Consider the following 12,703-nt stretch of genomic DNA (forward strand, 5'->3'; position numbering starts at 1 on the left):
TAATAATAATAATAATAATATGATAACATGATAATATGATAATAATAACAATAATAATAATAATAATAATGATAATAATGATAAAGAAATAGAGAGAGAACTGGAAGTGTTAGCGCTGTAAGCTTATTTTGGGGGCTGAAAACCTTTTTCTTTCTTTTTTCTTTTTGTCTTTTTTTTTGCTTTTCAGATGAAGAAACCCAGAAGTGGAAAGAAAAAGATGAGCTCATCCATTTTTTTTTTTTTTTTTTTTTTTGGTTAGCTGATGAAACCCAGAAGTGCCCCCCCCCCCCTCCCACTACCACTTTTGAAAACGCTCCGCCAGCCCTGCCACTTGAATATACTTTGCATATTATCCAAACGTTTTAAGCCAAAAATCAAACCTTGGAAGACTGTGAAGAAAATTCAGAAAATCCATTTTGCCTTGATCAAGAAGTAGGCAACCCACGGCCATAATTTATCAACAATTCCACAACTAGGGCGATTTGTTCGCGGCCGTCGAGGCTCTTTGGGTGTGTTTACCTATGGACGAATGGTCTGGTTTGCAATTGCAGTGACCTCAGATATTAGCTGACCCGGATGTGGAAAGTAGTTGATTCACAAAACTGTATCATCAATGGACTGTTGTTCGCCGCGGAAAGGTTGATAATTTTTCATCTCTTTTGCGGGTAATGAGTCATTAATGCAATCTGGGAATCGGCGTTGCAATGTAGACGGTTTGAACGTATGTTTGTTCCGTTATACAGGATCAAATTCCCCGTTATTGTGAGTATTTCAAGTACCAAAATAATATAGAATTGGGAACGTAGCGTAGGTCGTTCACGCACACTGGTCTGTACAGACTGTGTAGTGTGGCCTGCTGCCTGTGTTGTTGTTGTGTGTGTGTGTGTGTGTGTATACATGTGTGTTTGTGTCTGCCGCGATCTGCGTGCATGGAAGGCGGTGTGCAAGGAGCCCGGACGAGTACGAGTGCAGTTACAGACAAGATGTTGAAGAGTGAAAGGTGTCTGGAGGATTTTTCTAACGTTTGAAATTCCTTGAAAAGCCGATTATGAAGGCTTGTTAAGCATTTCATGTGAAAGAGAATTAGAACCTACCGTAAGCGTAGTTATGGGTAAACTCGGCCTAGCGGGTAAAGTTGGCCCCCAGCGCGCGCATGAAAATTTACAAGTAACGCTAGAACTAGATCTAGAGTAAAATATCCCGTTTGCGGCAGCTTAAGCATTATTAAGGGTTTTTCCAACTTGTAAACAAATCAGGCAAATTATTTTTAACCATTTCATATATAGACAAGATTATTCATTAACGCAATTGTTTTCATGAAAGAAATTTACCATTGACCAACGCAGTTTTCATGATTTACGAGGGCAAAACCCGGCACAATTTTCGCCGATAAGGGCGATATGCGACGTAGTATTTCTGCTTGCGGCACGATGTACAATCCCTATGCAATACGCGCATGCTCCGCGATCTTTAGCTGAACGCCTTTAGACCGGGGGCCCAGAGCATTTATTCAGCTGAAAAGGGTCACACTTTTTGATGGTCTCATCATGTAAGGATGTGGCCAAGGGTCAATAAAATGAATTGCTGGCAAGTCACATCCTGTACCGTAAGCCTAGGGACCACAAAAAGGGACCCCGAAAAATGGATTTATTCAGCCGAAGGGGGTCACGGACAAAAGTTGGTGGATATTGTTCCTTTGGGTGTACTTATCATGAAAACAGCAATGCCAGCTATTTCATCCTGTACGGGGCCCTAGACAGTAGCCCCAAAGGGCCCCACCCCCCATAGGCCTACGTACAAACACACACAAACATTGATTTTATTCAGTTAAAAAGAGTCACGGCTAATTTCTTTTGCAATGGAAGGAGTACCAATCAGAGATATCCAAAACACCAAAGCCAGCTATTTTATCCTGCACGGGGCCCCAGACAGTAGCCCCAAAGTGCCCCACCCCCTATAAGCCCTACGTACAAACACACACACACACACATTGACTTTATTCAGCTGATAAGAGTAACGGCTAATTTCATTTGCAATGGAAGTAGTACCCATCAGAGACATACAAAACACCAAAGCCAGTTATTTTGTCCTGTACGGGGCCCCAGACAGTAGCCCCAAAGTGCCCCCCCCCCCCCCCCCCAACACACATACTCACACAATAGTTTCATTCAGCTGAAAAAGGGTCACGGCTAATTTCTTTTGCAATGGAATTAGTACCCATCAGAGAAATCCAAAATACCAAAGCCAGTTATTTTATCCTGCATGGGGCCCCAGACAGTAGCCCCAGACAGTAGCCCCAAATTGCCCCCTTACCCCCTCCCCTCCCCCCCCCCTCCCCCCACACACACACATTGATTTTATTCAGCTCAAAAGTGTCACGGCTACTTTCTTTTACAATCGGAAGTAGTACTCATCAGAGATATCCAAAGCACTAAAGCCAGTTATTTTATCCTGTACGGGGCCCCAGACAGTAGTCCCAAAGTGCCCCCTACACACACACACACACACACACACACACACACACACACACACACACACAGAGAGAGAGAGAGAGAGAGAGAGAGAGAGAGAGAGAGATATTAGTTTCATTCAGCCGAAAAGGGTCACGGCTAATTTCTTTTGCAATGGAAATAGTATCCATCGGATATCAAAATACCAAAGTCAGATATTTTATCCTGCACGGGGTCCCGTACAGTAACTCCAAATTGTTTTGCTTTATTCTCTTTATTGTTTGCATCTCTTCTTCTTAAATATGCGCTCCTTCGTCTTCATTTTCGCGACAACGACAACGCGTCCTCCTCATCATCATCAGTTTTGCTGTTCTGGCAAACATTTTCCAGCGTATCGGCTACATTCGATTTTAGAGCGGCGAGAGTGGAAGACGTGCATAATTGAGTCTGGGAAAGCGTAGGAACAGCGTAGCTAAAGCGGCCAACAGCGTTATCGAAGCAGGAATGAAGCGTCGTTAGGAACAGGCCTTGATTTTATACGAGAGTAGAGAACTTAGTGAGAGCGTCGTTAAAGCGGGAAGGTCGTGCTTTGATCAAGAAAGCGGCGCGGCAGCGGGACCATGTCGTCGGTGTCTAGTTTAGACTATATTTCCCTTTCTTGTGCCGCTGTTACTACGGTCAGAAAAACCTGGAATTGTTACGCTCATCCCGCGGTATTTACACTGTCACTGCTCTCTCCCCGTTTGAGCTACGATTCAAAATAGGTCAATCTTGATGGGGAGATGAGGAAGAAATTTTGAACCAGTTCAAAATTTCCCGATCTGTAAAATTGCCAGATCCAACCCCATCACCCAAACGATGCTACGATGCTCCCTGTCCCCGTACACTTTTGCCGCTCTCTCCCGATCTGACAGATTGAATAGATCGGGATGCAGATCTTGATAGTGGAATTACATGTGGGGACACTTTAGGAACACTCCGTGGGGCCCCGTACAGCTATATAACTAGTTTCGGTGTTTTTGATACCTCCTTGAGTACTACTTCCATTGCAAAAGAAATTACAGCAGTGATTCTTTTCACTTAGAATAAAATAATACGGGAGCACTTTCCAGCTACTGGCTGGGGGCCCCTTAACTGGATGGGTTTGTGTTTTACGTATCTCAGCTGTTGATTCCACTGCCAAGGAAAATAGGCATACATGACTCTTTTCATCTAAAAACAATTAATTCATATGGGGTGGGAATACCTTGGGGCTATACCTGTCAAGGGCCGTGCATCCGGGCCAATATCGCACCTCTTTTAATCGAATTCTTTAATGTTGAATTAAATTTAGCAAAAATTTCGCCTAGATGACATGGTAGTTCAATGTCATATTAATCTCTTCATTCAAATTTATTTTGAAACATTCACATTACCTCTAACCTTATTCTAAATAACACTTTTTCAACTGAAATCCATATATAAGACAAGTACCATTCCACTATCCGTTCATTCATAAATTCATAATGATATAGTCACGTGATTACATGCTGCGCTCGTTCATTCAAATTGATTTCTGGCCATCTAATTTAACATGTTCTGCAGTCAATTAAACAGATATGTTCATGCTTGGCCTCTTTCCTTATTTTCTTTCGTCGTAGTTATTGTTTTGTAAGCATCATAGCATTTCATGTTTTCGTATTCGTTTAAGAGACTTTGACACCATTTTTTTAACGTGCTTTTTGAATCCAAAGAAGTAAGAAGCCACAAATTATCTGGCCGTTACGAGCGCTTTATTACGAGCGGTCGGCCAGTTCCAAGAAGTAAAGGTTATGATCCTCAAATGTTGTTTTTTTTTTGTTTAATAATTCTTTCTATGTCTTCTAGAGATATACGTCTGTATCTATTGTGCTGTCATGACTATAAAAATGAAGTTAATCTGCATTACTACATGTATATGAAAGAGAAGGAGCGTTACCAGTCTGGTTACAGAAAAGCCAAATCCAGTTATACTAGATAAGAAATATGATACATTTACTGCTTTATAACAGTAATTTATAGATGAAACGAAAACACACATAGAAAGACATGTTAAAATGATCTGAAACAAAGAAATAGCATGATTTGAATTTGAATGAACACGTTTGGAATTTGACTGTCTTTCGCGAAATTTAATGACTGAAATACCCTTTTCGGCAAGTCAAGGCGAATTTGAATGAACGTAGGGTACCAGCCACTTTGAATACCCATTTAACGAATTTGAACCTTCTATCAAATGAACCAACAAAAGTGCGAAATTGGCTGGGAAAACCTAACTGGCTTTGATGTTTTGGGTATCTATGATATAAACTAAGGCCTACTTCGATAGTAAAAGAAAAACAACTATGACTCTTTTCAGCTAAATGATGTCATAATAATTATGTGGGGAAGGGGCACTTTATGGCTACTGTAACCTGGGCCCAGTATAAGATGAAATGACTGATTTTCGTAATATGGTCATCTTGGTTGTGCACTATACAGAAGTATGCTTCCTTTGCAAATTTCTTGAGTGTTTTGCTACTGTAACCTATGGGACCCCGTATACAGGATAAGATGACTTGCTTTAGTGTTTGTGATATCTCTGTTCAGTAGGCCCTGATATTAACGTTACAAAAGAATTTGTAAGACCATTTTCAGCTGATTCACAGTACATGTGTAGTGGATGGGACACTGTGGAGCTACTGTCTGGGGCTCTGTGCAGGATAAAATAACTAGCCTTGGTGTATTGAATATCTCTGATAGGTACTTCTTCCAGTGCAAAAGAAATTACCCGTGTTTGGGGCTATACTGTGCGGGGCCCCATATACAGGATAAAATAACTGGCTTTGGTATTTTGGATATCTCTGATGGGTACTACTTCCATTGCAAAAGAAATTAGCCGTGACCCTTTTCAGCTGAATGAAACTAATGTGTGTGTGTGTGTGTGTGTGTGTGTGCGTGCGTGCGTGCGTGTGTGTATGTGGAGGGGGGCACTTTGGGGCTACTGATGATGATGAGGAGGAGGAGGACGCGTTGTCGTTGTCGCGAAAATGAAGACGAAGGAGCGATATTTAAGAAGAAGAGATGCAAACAATAAAGAGAATAAAGCAAAACACATTGGAGCTACTGTCTGGGGCCCCGTGCAGGATAAAATATCTGACTTTGGTATTTTGATATCCGATGGATACTACTTCCATTGCAAAAGAAATTAGCCGTGACCCTTTTCGGCTGAATGAAACCAATATATATATATATACAGTTAAACCTGCCTTAGCGGCCACCTCTCTATAGCGGCCACCTGTCTATAGCGGCCACTGAAAAATCCCCCCGAGAGAAAAGCCATGTTAAAGACCCTGTGTATAGCGGCCACCTGTCTAACGCGGCCAGCGGCCACAAATTTTGTTTCCCGCGGTAGATTTTAACCTGTCTATAGCGGCCAAAAACCCGATGGAGCCGTAGCCGAGCTGATAATTCAGGGTGTTTTTCTGCTTTTTAGCCGTGCCAGTCATTTCTGGGCAACATTCAGTGATCGCCACCGTTGCATTCATCACTTATTCAGTCACAATAATGCACTAATTCATGACTGTGCACATGCTACATCTAGTGTACTGTGCAACAATTTCATAAACACCGGCATTGTTCTACACTGTAAAAACATCGGTGTTAGATTTAACACCACGGGTGTTAAATCTAACACCGATCAAACTTCAATAAAGGACCACACCCACAGGTGTTAAAAATGCACTGTGATGGTGTTGAAAAGTGTTCACCTGACACTTCGTGGTGTTAATTTGACACTGTACCTGGTGTTATTTTGACACTGTACTGGTGTTAATTCAAAAATGACACCACATGGTGTTGATTTGATGTTTGCTGGTGTTAATATCAATGGTTTAACACCCGTCCAGCTTCAATAAGGGACCACACCAGCTGGTGTTACTTTGGTGTAAATTTATTTTCACATTTTTTCAAAAATCTAGTATTTTAATGTAAAATTCTTGATCGTCTTGTTTAAATTAAAAATCAACAAGAAGTGCAGTTACTAAGAAACTCTTCAAAAAACAGTTTAAAATTTGGAAATGACACCCGTTGGTGTTAATTTCACACCATAAATGAGCACCGAAAATTTAACACCAGCTCGGTGTTCACTATTTAACACCGGACTTTTTGCAGTGTATGCATGATACACACGTGTGCATACGTACACACATAAATGTACATGTATATACAACAATGACACATGTACATGTAGGCAATGCACACAAAGTTGGATTACCTGTCTATAGCGGCCACCTGTCTATAACGGCCACTTTTTCCGTATCCCTTGGGTGGCCGCTATAGACAGGTTTGACTGTATATATATATATATATATATATATATATATATATTGTGTGTGTGTATGGGGCACTTTGGGGCTACTGTCTGGGGCCTAATTCAGGATAAAATAACTTGCTTTGGTGCTTTGGATATCTCTGATGGGTATACTTCCATTGCAAAAGAAATTAGCCGTGACCCATTTTGGCTCAATTAAACTAATGTGTGTGTGTGTGTGTGTGTGTGTGTGTGTGTGTGTGTGTGTGTTGGGGGGGGGGTGCACTTCGGGGCTACTGTCTGGGACCCCGTGCAGGATAAAATAACTGGCTTTAGTGTTTTGGATATCTCTGATGAGTATGCCTACTACTTCCAATTGCAAAAGAAAGTAGCCATGACCCTTTTCAGCTGAATAAAATCAATGTGTGTGTGTGTGTGGGGGGGGGGGGGAGGGAGCAATTTGGGGCTACTGACTGGGGTCCCGTGCAGGATAAAATAGCTGGCTTTGGTATTTTGGATATCTCTGATGGGTACTACTTCCATTGCAAAAGAAATTAGCTGTGACTCTTTTCAGCTGAATGAAACTAATGTGTGTGTGTGTGTGTGTGTGTGTGTTGGGGGGGGGGGGGGGGCTCCTTTGGGGCTACTGTCCGGGGCCCCGTACTGGATAACATAACTGACTTTGGTGTTTTTGATATCTCTGATTGGTACTCCTTCCATTGCAAATGAAATTAGCCGTGACTCTTCTCAGCTGCACGAATGAAATCAATGTTTGTGTGTGTTTGTACGTATGGCCTATGGGGGGGGGGGCACTATGGGGCTACTGTCTGGGGCCCCGTACAGGATAAAGTAGCTGGTATTGGTGTTTTGAATATCTCTGATGGGAACTACTTCAATTGCAGAAGAAATTAGCCGTGACTCTTTTCAACTGAATAAAATCAATGTTTGTGTGTGTTTGTACGTACGCCTATGGGGGGTGGGGCCCTTTGGGGCTACTGTCTAGGGCCCCGTACAGAATAAAATAGCTGGCATTGGTGTTTTGGATATCTCTGATGGGAACTACTTCCATTGCAAAAGAAATTAGCTATGACCCTTTTCAGCTGAATAACACCATATTTGTAGGGCCTTATGGGGCTACTGTCTGGGGCCCCGTACAGGATAAAATAGCTGGCATTGCTGTTTTCATGATAAGTACACCCAAAGGAACAATATCCACCAACTTTTGTCCGTGACCCCCTTCGGCTGAATAAATCCATTTTTCGGGGTCCCTTTTTGTGGTCCCTAGGCTTACGGTACAGGATGTGACTTGCCAGCAATTCATTTTATTGACCCTTGGACACATCCTTATATGATGAGACCATTAAAAAGTGTGACCCTTTTCAGCTGAATAAATCTTCTGGGCCCCCGGTCTACTTCACATGTCTCGCGAACATTGCGTAAGCGCCAATTCCCATTGCGAAAGCACGTGAAAATAGCGTGCGCACGTGCATTGGCCGCAAACAAGATTGCAATTCTGGCGGTGTTGTTGATGTCTTTCTCGTGTTTTTCTCATTTTTTTTCGATGGTAACATCCACTTTCCGAAAAAAATGGCGGCCCACATCGGCTCGCGAAAATTCTATTTTACGTGAGGATATGTTTTCAAAATCCATGAACATCGAGAAAACGACAAAAAATCCAGTTTCGTGGACCATTGTTTCTTAACTGTTATGTTAAGAAGTACGGAAAATTTCATTTTGGATGCGATATGTTGTCATTTAGGTGAGAAAATTTCACTTTCGTCAGAGATCGTGCCCATTTTATCGGTTGGTTTTTGTTGATTGCTAGTGTGTTAGTATATGTGTAGTGTGCATATAACAGTGCAATGCTGTGTTTAGCTGTATATTACCGTGTATGTTGTAGCTGCCGCGAACGGCTGCACGGCCGCTTACTGACGCAGTTACTCTAGTAGAAGTCTAACTCGTTAGAGTAAAATATCCCGTTTGCGGCAATTTAAGCATTGTTAAGGGTTTTTTCAACTTGTAAACAAATCAGGCAAATTATTTTCAACCATTTCATATATCATAGACAAGATTATTCATTAACGCAATTGTTTTCATAAAAGAAATTTACCATTGACCAACGCAGTTTTCATGATTTACCAGGGCAAAACCAGGCACAATTTTCGCCGATAAGGGCGATATGCGACGTAGTATTTCTGCTTGCGGCACGATGTACAATCCCTATGCAATACGCACGTGCTCCGCGATCTTTAGCTGAACGCCTTCACATGTCTCGCGAACATTGCGTAAGCGCCAATTCCCATTGCGAAAGCACGTGAAAATAGCGGGCGCACATGCATTGGCCGCAAACAAGATCGCAATTCTGGCGGTGTTGTTGATGTCTTTCTCGTGTTTTTCTCATTTTTTTTCGATGGTAACATCCACTTTCCGAAAAAAATGGCGGCCCACATCGGCTCGCGAAAGTTCTATTTTACGTGAGGATATGTTTTCAAAATCCATGAACATCGAGAAAACGACAAAAAATCAAGTTTCTTGGACCATTGTTTCTTAACTGTTATGTTAAGAAGTACGGAAAATTTCATTTTGGATGCGATATGTTGTCATTTAGGTGAGAAAATTTCACTTTCGTCAGAGATCGTGCCCATTTTATCGGTTGGTTTTTGTTGATTGCTAGTGTGTTAGTATATGTGTAGTGTGCATGTAACAGTGCAATGCAGTGTTTAGCGGTATATTACCGTGTATGCTGTACCTGCGGCGAACGGCTGCACGGCCGCTTACTGACGAAGTTACTCTAGTTGTATAGTTGGGGCACCACCTATCGGCAGGGCACCTTCCCATCGGCACCCTGCGTATCATGGCTGTTTGCGTATAGAACGAAAAGGTACGCGCGGGATTAAGTGTCATTAGCTATAAAGACAATAAAAACGAAGAAACGAAAATCAAACTCAAACAAACCAAGCTAAAAATTACACATCTGCTCAGTAACGACGCATGGCTGTGAAATTCACGTATATTACCTATGGCCTGTGAAATTCACGTGTATTACCTATGCTGTGAAATTCACATGTATACCTATGGAGGGGAGGGAGTGCTGATCGCAAGGTTCCCTTTTTAGCTGCGCGAAGAAAACGGAACGCACGCACTAAAATTCCGCTATTTTAAAATGGAGATTCATAATCAACGAGACGGTCATGACATTCAAAACTGCAGTATTTATGGCATATTTGAGGTAAGAATTAGGCAGATTTGTGTTATATTTTTAGAATAAACAAGCTACAGATCCTTAGGGTGACGATACGTGGTACCCCCAACCCTACTGCGCGCGCTGGGGGCTGACTTTACCCGCTAGGCCGGCCGAGTTTACCCATAACTACGATGTGTCATTAAGATATATTTCAAATTTCATGGCGAAATGATGTTTCTGTTTAATTTCAAGAAATTAAGCTTTCATAAGGAATTTCAAATCAGTCCGGGAAACCCGCTCATGAGGACCGCTCCCGCGTACGAGGACTGCCCCGCCTCATGAGGACCACCCCCACGCCTCATGAGGACCGCCCCCATGCCTCATGAGGCCCCCCTATTCACTTCTATTCATCTCACATCTGACGTATAAATTGTCGCAACTTTGCACGGTGATTTTTTGTTACACACACGTGTCCACTATCCATGATGAAAAGAAGAAAAAATCCTATCTGTTTTTTTTTTCAAAAATCGAGTTTTAATCAACCGATGCAGAGCGCCCATTAAAACACGTGTGTATTTTTCCACACTGTAAAAAAATCGGGCAATTTATTTTCCACCATTTCATATAACATAGACAAGATTATTTATTAATGCTATTGTTATCATAGAAATATGACCAATGACAAACGCAGTGCTCAACATTGACCAGGGCAAACCCCGGCACAGTTTTTGCCGATATGCGCTGTAGTAGCTCAGCTTGCAGCACGTTGTACAATTCCTATGCAATACGCTCGTGCTCCGCAATCTTCAGCTGAACGCTTAATGATGGTTCACAAATGCTGCGTAAGTGCCAATTCCCATTGCAAAAAGCATGTGAAAATAGCTGGCGCACATCTGTTAGGTCCATGCGCACATGCACCAACTGCAAACAGGGATCGCGATTCTGGCGGCGTTGTTGATGTCGTTCTCATGTTTTTCTAATTTTTTTCTATGGGAACATCCACTTCCAGAAAAAAAATGGCGGCCCACAGGGGCTCACAAAAGTTCTATTTTACGTGAGCACATATTTTCAAAATCCATGAACATTGGGAAAACAACAAAAAATCCAGTTTCTCAGACCCTTGTATCTTAACTGTAAAATTTTGGATGCGATATGTTGTCATTTAGGTGAGAAAATTTCACTTTTTGTAGGAGGTTATGCCCATTTTATCAGTTGATTTTTGTAGATTGGTAGTGTTCTAGTATAGTGTGGTATGCATGTATAGAGTGTGTCGTTGTGTTTAGCAGTATACAAGGTGTATTACCGAATATGTTGTACCTGCCATGAATGGGCACACGGCCACATACTGCCACAGTTACTCTATTGCAATATCAAATTTCTTGTATCTCAATTATTATTTCGTTAAATCATAGAATTTCGCAAAATCCCAAAATAGTCTACAGCTGTATATCACCTTGATAACCCCCAGAATTAAGTGACTGCTTCTTCGTGAACCAGTGGGGAGCATGCAACTTATTTCAAATATATTGTACAATGTATGTGCTTGTTTTTTTCTTTTGTTTGTATGTTGTTGTTTTCTGCAGCACCACGTCCTCGAGTGGAAACACACTGAAAACACTCTTTACTTTAATCTAAATAATTATTTTTTTTTATTATTATTTATTTTTTTTTTGATACAGCGACATTTGTAGGCATGGCTTTGAATGCAAAGGTCCATGATAACATCATGCCTAATGGGTTCAACCTACAATATTAAAGGACAAGTCCACCTTCATATACATTTTAAAGGATTGAGAGTATGCAGCAATATTAGTACTGTAGAACACATCAGTGAAAGTTTGAGGAAAATTGGACAATCTTTTCAAAAGTTACGAATATTTTAAGTGTCTGCGCAGTCACTGCTGGAAGAGAAGACTACTACAGTGTATGATGTCACATGTGTACAACCATATAAGGAAAATAAAAAGATAATTTCCCAAAACTTTACCTTTTGAATAAAGTGCACATTTCTTTGACTTGCTACTGACGTATGTTAAGGGTAATATTAGTTCCCCTGTCTTCTGAAAGAGAGAAGTCAAGTGTTCTTTTGTTATGCGAGAAAGATGGAAATATGTTGAATTTTCTTTATTCCTTCCTTATATCATTGTTCTCATGTGACATCACAAGCTATAGTAGTCTTTTCATCCTGCCGTGACTGAGCAGAAACTTCAAAAATTCATAACTTTTTAACAGATTGTCCGATTTTGCTCAAACTCTCACTGATGTGTTCTACTATAATATTGCTGCATTCACTCAACCCATATGTCTATGAAGGTGAACTTGTCCTTATTAACAGGCGTTGACTTCATGTGGCTTTTGCGGTGCACGAGCTGGATCATGTGTCCATGCTGCATGTGTACACACACTGTACGTACAATTGTACACTTGTAGGTGCATACCTATTGCCTGTTGCCACGCCATTCATCTATCACAATTTGCATACATGATTCTGGTTGACATACACTAATACAATTGTACACTACTACACTTACAAACCGAATTGCCACTGATATCCAATGCATCAATGTATAGACAAAATTTTTCAAAACATTTTTTGAGAAACCAAAATTTGTGAAATTTTCATGCTCATGAACATTTCTGGTTTTACAGTATGTGAGAAAGATATTTACAGTAAATTCTTGCAAAAGTGAAGAGGAAACATGTATTTTCAAAACTTCTGCTCATTCTCCACAGTCATCTGTGTTTGTACACATTGTAGTG

At 41.2% G+C, this 12,703-nt stretch overlaps 1 protein-coding gene across 1 annotated transcript in view; it reads left to right on the forward strand.

Moving 5' to 3' along the window:
- Positions 1–603: 603 nt before the first annotated feature.
- LOC139724851 (speckle-type POZ protein-like) overlaps positions 604–12,703 on the forward strand; it is a 35,580-nt gene continuing 23,480 nt past the window's right edge. Inside the window, exon 1 of the mRNA XM_071635975.1 lies at positions 604–762. The gene's annotated coding sequence lies outside the window, so the exon portion shown is untranslated. The remainder of the gene's footprint in view (positions 763–12,703) is intronic.

The sequence above is a fragment of the Diadema antillarum genome, unplaced genomic scaffold, assembly GCF_040938485.1.
Source record: "Diadema antillarum isolate AM-2024a unplaced genomic scaffold, OU_Dant_1.0 scf00000234, whole genome shotgun sequence".
Taxonomy (NCBI): domain Eukaryota; kingdom Metazoa; phylum Echinodermata; class Echinoidea; order Diadematoida; family Diadematidae; genus Diadema; species Diadema antillarum.